The sequence below is a fragment of the Coptis chinensis genome, chromosome 7 (assembly GCF_015680905.1).
Source record: "Coptis chinensis isolate HL-2020 chromosome 7, ASM1568090v1, whole genome shotgun sequence".
NCBI lineage: Eukaryota > Viridiplantae > Streptophyta > Magnoliopsida > Ranunculales > Ranunculaceae > Coptis > Coptis chinensis.
Window position 1 is genome coordinate 37,403,705 of NC_141462.1, and position 13,736 is coordinate 37,417,440.

The 13,736-nt window shown below is 36.4% G+C and overlaps 1 long non-coding RNA gene and 1 pseudogene across 1 annotated transcript; one reads left to right on the forward strand and one right to left on the reverse strand.

Annotated features, from left to right (window-relative positions):
* Positions 1-4,440: 4,440 nt before the first annotated feature.
* Positions 4,441-8,987, reverse strand: LOC147487399 (ATPase 11, plasma membrane-type-like; annotated as a pseudogene).
* A 1,038-nt stretch (positions 8,988-10,025) lies between these two features.
* LOC147487400 (uncharacterized) lies at positions 10,026-11,659 on the forward strand. Its single transcript, XR_015202775.1, has 5 exons — positions 10,026-10,364; positions 10,444-10,680; positions 10,773-10,884; positions 11,129-11,215; positions 11,300-11,659. It is a non-coding gene; the product is annotated as an uncharacterized LOC147487400 (long non-coding RNA).
* Positions 11,660-13,736: the final 2,077 nt, after the last annotated feature.

A 13,736-nucleotide genomic window follows, 5' to 3' on the forward strand; every position in this document is an offset into this window, starting at 1 on the left:
AGAATGTCAATCACATATGAAGTGTCGGGTCCTTCACTTTAGCATCCTCTCACCTATTCTAGACTTTGTACCATACTGTAGTGAACAGAATGATGGTCTTCATTGTATCTCTCTGATATTTCCTTGTAATCTTTCTTTTGTGGTCTTTCTTCCTCCTTGTGCCCCTTGTATTCTCAAAAACATATAGGTATGGCTGATAAAGATTGCTTTTATGCATTTCAGGCATGGAACTCAATTATGTGTAGAAATGTGCCACTTTGGCGCTATAAAGGAGCAAAGGGTTGGTTGCTAAGAAGTTCTGTGATAAAGGCCAAGATTCAAGGAGACAAAGTCTTTATAACGCCCGGTCAAAAGCTGAAAAGTCAACACGGGCAGAAACAATGCACAAGTTAGTAGAACTTCCGAAGACTATATCTTTGGATTCAGGCCTCGAATTTGAGCGTACCTTACGTCAAAACGACCGGCTCGAAAAGAGCTTTTCAATGGTTCAAGCCTTGATCCAATCAGAGGAGCAAAAGTGGACGAAAAGTCTCCTGAAGTCAAAATCAGCTGAAACGGGCTCTGTGGACTGAAGAAATTGGGCTTTGGGCTCGATTTTCCAGCCCAAAACATGAGACCTCAGCCCATACACGAAATTGTGGATCTAGTCTCCTTCTTTACATAAAACAAGACTTAGCACTTAATAAATATATAGTTAGATAGCTTAGAATAGAAAGTAGCCATTAGAATAGCTTGTAGATCTAGTTTTTTGAATTCCAATTAGTAATTAATTAGTTTCATTCCTTGTTTTAGATTAATTATTTGAATCATTGTTCTTCATTCATTAGATAAATAAAATAGTAGTTCTTGTTAATTTCCATTTTTGTCATTTAAATTTGTTTAGATCTAATTTCAATTATTGTTTGTTATTCATTTCCTAGTTATTAATTTGGATTTCAATTCTTGAGTAGTTAAATTAGTAAAGTTCAAATCTTTATATTATGTCTAGTTTTAATTCAATTGGAAATGATAGTTTGATGAATCAAGGCTAAACCTCCATTAGAGGGGTTTGATGAAGCCTTGATGAAAACTTGATTGTGTAGCAGAGAATCATTGTAAGAATATATTCCACTCTAGAAGGTCGTTGATTCGCCATGAGAATGGGTGGACGACCTCACATGCTAGTTATGAATTGGTAGAAATGTCATGTATAATTAGGGATTAGAACGACCAATTCTTACCGTGAGAACGTAAGAATTGGTTTACAACAAATCTATGTTAGTTTATTAAGTTGGATTCAAGGTAGAATCAAATTCCCCTAATTCTTTATCTAGATTCAACTCTTAGCATTCTATCATTCTGTTATTCATATCTTGTTATTTGAATTCACATCGTAGTATAAATTCCCTTCGTAATTCTCTCATTGACCTTGGATAGACCATCAATTATAGAAAACTTTAATACTAAAGAACTAGGAGTGGAACGAATCTTTTATTCCAACTCTACGTCAATAGGATCGAGAATAGAAAACAAATATCTTTGATAAGCTTAGTATCAGAACAATTTATAATTTTACTTGCGTTTAGAGTTTCATCGCTTTATTTGTGAGTAAAACTATCTTTTTATGGTTATCATCAATCCTCGTAGTATTCAATCAACTGGCTACAGTTGTTGGCCTGCCATACTAGTGCCATACAATCTCCCACCTTCATTATGTATGAAATCCGACTTTCAAATGATGTCTTTGTTGATACCTGGACCAAAGGCGCCAACTACAAACATTGATGTTTTCCTTGAAGCACTATTTGATGAGTTGAAACAACTCTGGATGGAAGGAATCCCTGCGTATGACATGCACAAGAGGGAACACTTTACTCTGAGAGCTATGTTAATGTGGGGGATACACGATTTTTTGGCTTTTGGAAACTTATCTGGTTATGTGACACATGGTTATAAAGCATGTCCTGTTTGTGGTGACAACACCCCGTCAAAGCGTCTACCTTGTAGTAAGAAGATTGTGTACACAATCTACCGCTTGTTTCTTGATCCGGATCACCTGTTTAGGTATAATAAACACTTTAAATATTGGCTAACTTTTTGAATTCAAGTTATGTATAGTAAGCAATTCTAACACTCTCTATCTCCAAGTATAGTAAGCACTTCAATGGAGAGCAAGAGCATAACCTTCCTCCAACACATCTTAAAGGAACAGATATTGACAAAATGCTAACCCGCGTTAAATATGTACCTGGTAAGATCCAAAAAGGTTCCAAACGGTTAAGAGTTGATGGGAGTGTAAATGTTGCTAATGATGATGATGATGACGACGACAACAACAACAACACTGGTGTTAAAGTTACAGGGGCTTTTTATAGGAGGTCCATCTTCTTTGAACTGGAATATTGGCCAAGTCATGAAGTTTGACATTGTGTTGATGTGATGCATGATGAGAAAAATGTTTCTGAACATATATTGAACCTGATCCTAAATGTGAATAAATAAAAGGATACAGTCGTTGCTAGAGAGGATTTGAAGATGAAGGGCATCCGTAGTAGTGTGTGGATGCAAGAAGACTTAAATACCGATAAACATAAAAAACCAAAAGCCTCCTACCTCTTAGATGCTGATGAGAAAATACATTTCTTCCAAATTTTGAAAGACTTGAAGCTTCCTTCGGGTTTTCCGTCTAACCTGAGCAACATTGTCGGTTCCAACCCACCTTCTTTAATCACAATGTAGTCTCATGACCATCATTTTATAATGCAATATGGGTTGCCTATGTTGCTCAACATGCTTTTTTGAAAAACCGCGACTTGCGAAGAGCCTTACACCAGATAAGCTTATTCTTCAGATTCTTGTGCTCAAAGGTTTTAAGTCGTAAGGATATGGAAGGTGCCAAATTCATGATTGTAGAAGCGTTGTGTGTCCTGGAGAAGTATCTTCCACCATCTTTTTTTGATATTAGTATCCATTTGATGGTTCATCTAGCCGATGATGCGTTGGTTTGTGGAGTTGTGTGGCCTAGGTGGATGTATCCTTTTGAGCAGTAAGTCAACTATGTGTCTTATATATTAGTTCAATTTGTTATATAAAGATAAGCTTTAACTGCACTAACATGTCACTTTCTGAATTTCTTAATACTAATAAAGCGATGAAAGAGTGTAAAAGCATACCTAGCAATAAATGATATGTTGAAGGGTCAATTGTGGAGTCCTATATATTTTATGAATCTGTCCGATATGCCATGGAGTACATGCCGCGTGGAGGAAATAAAAATTGACTCATAAACGCTACCTTGACGAAAATGGCTATTTCATTGATGAAGGGCCTTTGCTTGACTTCAAAGTTGTGATGCTAGAAACGGCACAGTGCATACAAATACGAAGATGGCTTATTTTTTTTATTACAAGTTGAAAGACTTCGATGAATTTTACAGGTGGGTTGTTCATTCTGGTTTTGGAATTTCATATTTTTGGTAATTTATGAAGAATCATGTATGGACTTCCATGAATGAATTGCAGTGAGTATCAGAACTTGCAGCCCACTACTTGTGGTAGAGGAAAAGAAATAGCGAAGTCAGAAGTGGAGATTCAGACAGCACTACAAAAAGAACGACTTTACCCGACTGACTATGGCTGTCGCGAAAGGTATTACCCGACAGACCAAAACTGCCGCAAGGCCATCGGAAAATGCTCGGTCGGCATAGGCTTCCAATTGTATTTATTGGTCAAAACAGGCCATCGGGGTTGAAGATCTTTGCCGACGGACATTCCTACTGTTAATAACCGTTGGATATGCCGGCTATCAAAAACCGTCCGGATAGTTCTTTGCTTTGTCAAAGACCGTCGGATATTCTGCCGCTAAAACCGTCGGATATTCCTCTTTGTTAAAACCGTCGGATAGTTATTTGTTATGAACCGTCGGTTAGACCGACTATCACCGCCGTCGGATATGCGGCTACTAGGCGTCGGGTAGTTTGCTATTAGGCGTTTTTTATCCGTCGGGTATTAGTTCTTTATTTAAAAAAATATATATTTCTTATAATAATTGTTTCAGGTATCCCAACATTACATTCTTTCCTGCACCAATTACATTCTTGCAAGTTCCTACTCAAATGCTACAAACGCTAATGTATTCATAAAGAAACAATGTGTTCATAAAAAAAAAAACAAGAATAAGACATGTCGTTCACTAAGTATACATATTACTTCCTTCAGAAACCAAAAATCAGCACCACACCATCTGTCTAGCAACCAGTCCTAGTAATCTCTAGTACCCTAGCAATGACTAAGCACCAATTGTTTAGCAACCTGCTGAAATTCAAAATTAGGACTGGTCATTTGTAAAAAAGCACATAATAGCGCCACCATTGAATGTCTAACCAGCTTGGATCTCGACATTGGCCACTAGATCCTTGACTATCACAAGATTACTAGTAGCGTCTCCGGGAGAGGTATTTGATATGCCTCTAATAGAAATCTACCTACTAATCATGGAGGGAAACATAATTTCTTATGAATGAAAGTAAATCGACTAGAAATCGCCTTTCCTGTTGAGCCTTGCCTAATATGCCATTTCTCCAATCCATCTGGCAATGCTCAATTGTCAACACATGACACATGATTGCAATGATGAGCACCATGAAAGGTGGAAAATCAAACTTCCACAGAAGAGCGAGCAACATGAAACCAAACTGTCAAATGAAAATCAGGGTGAGAAGGCAAGAACCGTATAACTTGATGATAGAAATCTAAAAGACTCCTATCTAGTATGCCTACTCTTTTCCCGGATTACGATTACTTTCAAATGATGCAAGTGAATAACCCTAAGACTACTAGGAAGCTTACCACAATATGAATTGTGATGGAAACTGCATATATCTGCAACCACTAAAAACGTTATCAAGAAAAGAAAACACAAAACATGATCTAGTTTTCATTTCATTTACTATCCAAAAAAAAAAACAAAAAACGGCAATCAAATTGCAGGCGAAAGGATAAATGTAAAGTATAGCTAATCCATACTAGACCATGAACAGAATAAAAAATCACCGTATAGTTTTTCATCCTCCGAAGATTGCTCTCTTCGGGTCAATACATCGATGATGATGACACTTAGGCGAGGTTCGTCGGGACAATGTCGGAAGCACACTACGACCGCATCGGTTGAATCGGCGATTGCTATTCCAATGTCGACCTTCTTAAGGCAGGGGAGCATCATTCACTCCATCACCGGTCATTCCATATATATGTTTCCTCGCTTGCAAGCATTTCACAATCTCATATTTGTGCTCTAAAACAATATATAAAATGCAATGAGACGCAAACTTTAAGCCCCATAAGACAATTTGACACCTTATCGATGATAGTGAACCATACCGGGGAAGACACCAAACAAAGCCATCAACTTTCTCTATTAGATCATCAATAGGCAAGGCTGCAATTGATTCATCCTTGTTCGACCTAGTAGAAAGCGGATGAAGGGTACATATTCATTCCCATTCCCGGATGGCGACTGTTTCCTTTGCTATTGCCAACCGATCACGACACAAGTAAAAAAAAAAGAACAAAAATAAATAAATAAAATCAAGTAATTGATCCGGATAGTGAAGAAAATCACAAAAAAATCAAAAATCACAAAATCAAAAATAACAATATAGAGCCAAAATAAATCGTGGGTAGGCGAATTTTACCTTTCAGTGCACCCCACTTTACCGACACGATGCATTTTTCCTTCCTTTGTTAATATAAGTTAAAGTTGTTCGCTTGTGCGTAGGATTGAATGAAAGGAAGTGAATCTCACGAATACCATTTCGCACCTATTGGCGAGGGAGGAGAAAGGGACAAGTCGACCAAAAGAAAATATGGGGAAAAGAACGAGGAGGTAATAAACTACAAATAAAATTTTAAAATAAAAATAAAAATCTTTTTCACAATAAGATGGTTTCGTCCACTTACCTCCTTTGGATCGGCCCGACATTCCAACTATAATAGGCGTCTATTGCATCCCGATTCTCCACACGAGAAGCTATGGCTGCCATTAGAACGGCGCTTATCACGGGTCTACTCCTTTCATGAAAATCTGAACAAAAGAATATCATGCGGATCTATCAGTCTATATTCGAGCGTATGTTAGGTTAGAAAAAGAGCAAACCCGGTAGTATTATCCGTCTAACCTCAATTAGATTTACGTCTCTTGAGAGCTTGTTCGGGGTCAAAGTTCCAATTTTATCAACGCAAAGCACATCCATGCCCGCCATTTCCTCTATTCTTTGTCATTCTCTTCGTGATGGCTCCCTGCATTAGTTAAATTCGAGGAGGTATCAACTTTGTTATCAAATTTTGTAAACCACACAAAATCAAAATTAAAAACCTTGAAAAGTACTATGACAAACTGTTGAGCTAGGCGATGGGAACCAATTGCCATTGTGGCGACAAAGCTGTCGGCATTGCAATGGGAATTCCTCGATAAGCGACACCAAGAGGTTGTCAATTCTGGGCGATACTTCGGTCTTGTATGGGATACATGGCGATGATCTCTATAATCATTCCCATGGCAATGGAACATATGCAGAAGTTCCCAATAGCGGTTAAGACCTAAGAAGTAGTGTATATCTGAGGATATAAAACTAGCACGAGAAAAGTGAATAGGAATATAGATAAATCACTTCAACAAAAATTTTTTTTTTACGTATTACTTACCTTTTGGAAATGGCCAACTTGATTTGTGGAGTCTACAACAAGATGGTGGAAACTTTTTCGAAGAAGGTATGAACACCGATGGCGATCACAAATGACTTCAAGCTCACCTTGTTTGCATGTAGAGGCGAGTAAACACCATCTCCTGGGCCCTTTGTTCTGAGGAAGGGACTCCCTGTTAGAAGACTGAAAATTCAAAAGGAGAACATATCAGAATTTTAAGAGGGTGGAGGAGTATTCTCGATTGCATAATGAGTTTTAAAAAGGGATGATCATTAGATAGTAGAGTCACCTGGTCAATTTTTAATGGGTCTCCCTCGAGGAGACGAGCATCGGCTGGTACTATGTCTCTAAGTTTTATATCGATGACATCTCCGGGGAACAAGAATTGCTGCATCTTCTTCGTTCCACTTTCCATCTCGAAGTACCTATTTTAGTTTCATGAACCCATAACAATTTTAGATACCACATGGAAATGAAACAAATTCGAAAAACATCACTCAACTTATTATTTTTACTCTTCACTTAGAATATCACTGACTTACTACTATCAAGCCTAAAATATCATTATTTTCACCTAAATGACCCCATCACTCAAATTCTAGTTTATTCTTTATCTAAACCCAACACTCAATTTCTCATCATTAGGCATAATACTGAAAACTATACCAACTCCAAACAACTAAAGTCGGCTTCCAAAAGCTTGAAAACTACTTTCAAAAGCGGATTTTGAAAAAGCCTTTTAAAACCAATGGTGTTCATAACTTCTTTAAAATAGATTCTAAACAACAGCTATAATTATTAGATGCAAATTTTTAAAATTAAAAGCGGTCGATTGAAGAAAACAACTAAATGCAAAACAGAAAACACGTATAAGCAAAATCTGTTCAATCTAGTACCTTAGCCTTAGGGGCTAGGCGCGGCCATAAGAGGCTGCGGCTGACATTTTCGGCATTATTTTCCTCAATGAAGCTAATCATTGAGTTAATAACAAGTAGAGTAATAATCCCTACAAAATCCCGCCGGTCGAGGGAGGCTTTCCCTGCAACACAATTCTTAAAAATCGAGAACAAAATCACATAAAACAAACAAACAACTTCATAAAACACATAATTTAAGCTCACCCCTCCATTTGCTAGTGCTATAGCCATAATTGCATTTGCTTCCTTCCATGACCCAAGACAAAGGGTTCCACATGAAGCCTAATAACTTCAAAAACTTACTTTCCTATAAACACATAGAAATGAAATAAAGATCAAATTTTGAAGAAAAATGAATAAAACAAATGGCATATAGGAGAGTGTCAATGAAACAAACCTTCTTTTCCTCTAACTTGTTATGACAAAAATGACTAATCTCTTTTCAAAGACCAAAGACTTGTTAAACCATCTTTACTACATCTCAAATTCTCAAATACTTCTTCAATGGGTATGTTTTCCTGCACTCAAAACATCACAAAACTCATCAAAAAACCAAAAAATGTACTTTACATGAAAAGAAGAGATAAACAAGTACCAAATCCACAACTTCCTTTAACACGACTTCAAGAAAAATCTGAACAAAAGAATATCATGCAGATCTATCGGTCTATATTCGAGCATTATGTCGGGGTTAGAAAAGAACAAACCACCGCCAGTATTATCCGTCTAACCTCAATAAGATTTACGTCTCTTGAGAGAGCTTGTTCGGGGTCAAAGTTCTAGTTTTATCAACGCAAAGCACATCCATGCACGCCATTTCCTCTATTGCTATCATTCTCTTCGTGATGGCTCCCTACATCGATTAAATTCGGAGGCATCATTGTTATCAAATTTTGTAAACCACACAAAATCAAAAATTAAAAACCTTGAAAAGTACTCGACAAACTGACAAAACTGTTGAAATTTTGGGTGATGGGAACCAATTCAGAGGTGAAGTTCCCTACTATAAGCGCATTACATTGTTTCAAACGATAGATCAGCGCATCAAATCAATAGCAACTGAAAACCCAAAATACTAAAAACAAATAAAATCAAACAAAACATAAGAAAACCCACAATTGAGGAATGTAGACATGAACATTAAAAAGCCCCACTCCAACCAATGCCTCGACAAGAACAGTAAGTCCAATAGCACCAATACCATCACCATTAGTAACTAAAACAATCGGTTTGGAACAATCATTCTCAGAATTAACACTAACATCATTTGTAGTAGAAATAATATAAACATTAGGCAATAAAAATGAAAATAATAACCGTACCAGTTCTTATCTTCAATTTCCTAGACTGAAATCGTGTACCGAATCTCGTCTTCACAAATGTAAACCATTTTTACAAATTGAAGCTCGAGCGGAAATTTTCAAAAATCGGTTTCAATATCGAAATTTTCTAAAAATTTGGATTGAAATGAACGGAAATTACGAAACAAAAATAAAAGGGGTGAAAACCCTAGATTTCTGAAAAATAATGAATCTAATTTCATATGTCGGATGGCCAATTGGAGGGAGGGAGAATTATTGACATTTTGAGATTGGATAGAGTGGGTGTACCTTTTGGAGTGGGAAAGAGAGAGCGATGAAGTGGCTACAACAAGCGTGAGTGAGAGAGGGATAACAATTTTAGGGGGTTTTTTTGTTCTTTTAGTTTTACCAAATATTTTAGGTAGGAAGTGAAATTAGTTTGGTTGGGCACGGTATTTGTAAGAGATATGCCAGCGAGTTAATAACTCTCGTAGAACCGTTGGGTACCAGGGAGATGCCCATATTATACCCGACGGATGGCCAAATTATACCCGGCCGGACAAAATCTTGAGGGAACTTCCTACACACAGAAGCCGTCGGTTATTCTATATGGCGTCTCTCGGGTAAACCCGTTTTTTTGGTAGTGCAGAATTCATTGTCTGGTTATACGTTAAGGTATTCTCTTACTTTGCATTTATAGTAGCTAAGCTAGGGTGAGCCTTTTAGTTTTGTTGATTTTTTGTTAATTATCTTTTTCTTTGTTGTATAGTTGTAGAAGGCTAAAGGCACGCAAGGCGACTTGTGGCAGTTAGTTAAAGGGCCAATGCACAAGGCTAAATCATATAAGAAATATTGCATTAATGGATTTGTCTTTGCTACTAAGTCTCATGATGATACTGTTGTGACTCAAGATAGTGGTGTTTGCATGAAGGCTATTACCTCATTTACGACAAGTAGGAAATATAAAAATCCGGTTGACTCAAAAACCATGTGGTATGGGGTTATCAAGCAAATTTTGGAGTTGGACTACACAACATTCCATGAAGTGGTCTTTTATTGTGATTGGGTGAGGGTTGAGGACAAAACAAAGTAATGCATTGAATATTTTTTTGAGCATGTTCTCAGTCAACATTTTCTATTACAATCCACATTAAAGAGTGCACGCCTGAGTGGGAAGAGCTCATCAAGTGTGGAAAGCTTAATCTGGCTGGTTCTGAAAATATTTCACGTTCCGGTGTTCTGAAAAATCAAGTTTCTGTGAATGTAGGCTGTGAAGCATACAATTGTGCATTATGTTTTCTTATCAGAGGTATACTTTTGACCATTTTAAAATATAAATGCAATATATTTCCGATATATATCGAGAGAAAATGATATTTCATTTATCAAAAAATGGATTTATATATCCGATATATATCAAGGGATCGTTACTTGATTTATATACAGGGGAAGAAGCTGAAAAGAAGGTTTGACTTTTTCCTTGTAGTAATTAGTGTCTCTCATGTTATATCTGCACAACCATAGTGATTTTAACTTGTTATCTAGGCTATTGCTGAGAAAATAGAACGTATGGAAATGGATTTAGAGTCAAAGGACAAGGTACAATCTGGAGTTTCTAAATTCAACTATATTCATGTCATTTCTTTCTTGGGAGTCATGCTTGTGGAGATTTGACCCCTTTTTTTTTTTTTTTTTTGACAACAACTAACGGGGATTCATGAGCTTCACAACGCTCAGCAAGTGTTGACTACTGAATTAAGTGAAAAACTCGAAAAAACTCAGGTGACGGTTGTATGGTTATGCATGATTGCCTTCTTTATCTCATATTTCATTCATGCAAGAAATTGAAATTTTATCTCTGTATGTTTTTGTAGAAAAAACTTGAAAACACTGAACATTCACTGTTTGATTTAGAAGAGAGATATCGACAGGCGAACTTAACAATTAAAGAAAAGGAGTTTTTGATCTCCAATCTCTTCAAATCAGGTGATCTAAACGAAATTGAAGTACTTGTGAAGTTGTTCTTATTATGTCCTGCATATATCTATGCCGGCCAGGGAAAATAGACGTATTCCAACTCCCAAGGTCTATATTGGAGGGGGGTGGGGGGAGGAAGGGAAATTATTTTATGTACTTAACGTATTATACTTGAGCCATTAGTCTTACCTATCAAATGTCTGTATCCTGTATTATAATACTTATATTTGCTAAAGTGATGTTTATTTTTCAGAGAAAGCATTGATTGAGCGAGCTTTTGAACTCCGATCGGAACTAGAAAATGCAGCATCCGATATATCTGGATTATTTTAAAAAATTGGTTTGTATCCATGTTCCTAAATTATTGTGTAGTTCTTACTGCACTAGAATTAAACTTTTTACTTTCACTATGCGGTTTGTGTAGAGCACAAGGATAAATTGGAAGATGGAAACATGACTCTAGTCCGTAGTTTCCAGTCCAGATTGACTCAGGAACTCGAGGTTTTGCATAAGACTGTCGTAGCATCTTTCACGCAGCAAGAACAAAAACTCAGAGAAATGGAAGAAGATATGTAGTCATTTGTCTCCACGAAGGCAGAGCTAAGAGACATCATTTGAGAATTAGATTGCCTCTTGCTGGATATGGTTGTTGTAGTGATGCAAGGTTTAGGAGTGAATTAATATTAATTACTATTGATATTAGTTGTTAATATAATGATGCAAGGCTTATTTGTTTAAGTTGAAACAAAGGGGGGGCTTTATAATAAATATGTTATTTGTTTAATAGTTTTAGTAGATAAACATAAAACCTTTTACAGAAACAGAGTTTTTAGTTTTAAAATAGAGCAAATTCAAAATTCAAAGAAAAGTTGCGATTTCAAACAAAATTTAGAGGGTTTTGTTTAGAAATGATTGAATTGAGTTCTCTAAGTAATTAGGGTGGTTTTGGTATTGATTTGGGTGACGAATTTTGAGTAGAAATTTATGATTTAAACACTACCCTATCATTATGCTATGAGAACCGTACAAAATTCTTTAGTTTTTAAGTGTTTAGACATGATTTTTCATGGATTTTTGTTAGGTATTTGTATAAACACAAATTTGAAGCTAATTAGTTGTAATTTTTATTGTGTTAGTGCGTCCAGACGCATGGATCGACACTGTAACCAATTTCTTCTCAGTTTTGGAGACAAAGTTGGACTCTGAAAGAAGTCTATTTGTATTAGGAAACAAATGACGGTTTGGAATACTTCTAGAGCTCATTGTAACCTCTATAAATAGAGGACCTAAGTGCCTCATATAATTTTTTTGCGGGCTTTGGTCCAAGCAACAAATTTTTTAGCCTTGGGCTTCCAAATAGGCTTTAAAATAGGTCCAAGTCGCATCTTTAATAGCTCCAATTCCTTGGCCTTCTCCATGATTGTCCACGGGCCTCACATGTGATCCTTAATCTTGAAGAATTCTTTGCGTTTTACCCCCTTTTTCTCTAATATTCTACAAAACTCTCTTTTTCACCTGTAGAATCTTAAAACATAACTTACAAACACTATTAGTCCATTAAGATGGCTAAACAAGCGGCATAATCGAGGGTTAAATAAGCACTTTTTGAGCACTTATCACAACTCCCAACTAGCCTTTTGCTAGTCTCTTAGCAAATAAGATAAAAAAATAGATAAATGATCAAAATCACATCCTAATAACAAAAATAAAATCCTAACTCATTTTCACAAGCATCGCGATTGCATTTACCATATGCAACAAGGCTTTAAACATTTAAGTTCCCCAAAAAGGACGAGTTATAGTCTCGTGAGGGTTTTCAGGTGATATACCTACAAAATCAATCAATAACATGTTCAAGAATGATAGTATTTTTCAGAGAGAGAAATTTCTTATCCACTTAGTGCTTACTCCAACAGACAGTCTCCATTGCTAACTACATTGCTACAAAGACTCATAAATTGTGATGGGAGATAGTAAAAATTGACAAAATTCTTAATCAAGGCTTATGTGTGTACTTAGTCAATCTCCTATACTCTCCTATCCAAGAAACGGAATCCCTAGTTTACCATAGGTAGATAATCTCGACTTTCAATCCTCACCGGTCATACTCTCAGAAAAAAATCTCTCAGAAGATGGTCTACTATTTTACCTCATGTATGTGGGGAAAAGAATAATGCATACGAACATCCCACATACTACCTTGAAAAACAGACTTCTGAATAAAAGTAGTCTCATGGAAAGAATGTCAATCACATATGAAGTGTCGGGTCCTTCACTTTAGCATCCTCTCACCTATTATAGACTTTGTACCATACTGTAGTAATAAGTCATGGGTTGTAACTTGGCTTGGGTATTGGTTTATGAAGGAAAGATAAAAAGGATTCTAAGGTTGTTTCTGAAAAACACTAAGGGTTTTGCTTCATTCTTTGGAAGATTTCTTCAAATTTTGTATTGCAGATAAAATTCTTCCTTTGTCTTAGCTTTTCCATCCATTCTTTTTTTTTTTTTTTTTTTTCTATTAGCTCAGTGGTATATCCTTGATTAGTGCTGGATATGCTTGTTTTCCACTAGCTTCTTTTGCTTAGAACAGAATGATGGTCTTCATTGTATCTCTCTGTTATTTCCTTGTAATCTTCCTTTTGTGCTCTTTCTTCCTCTTTATGCCCCTCGCATTCTCAGAAACATATGGGTATGGCTGATAAATATTTTGGCTATACTCCTTGTCTGGAGTTGGGTAAAGGGTAAAGGGTTTTATGAAAGAAAATGGCTTATTGTAAGGCTCAAAAGGGTTTAATATGATGGTCCTACTAGGTGGGATAAAGGCTGAATGGGTTCACTACTTGACTTATCAGTATGATACT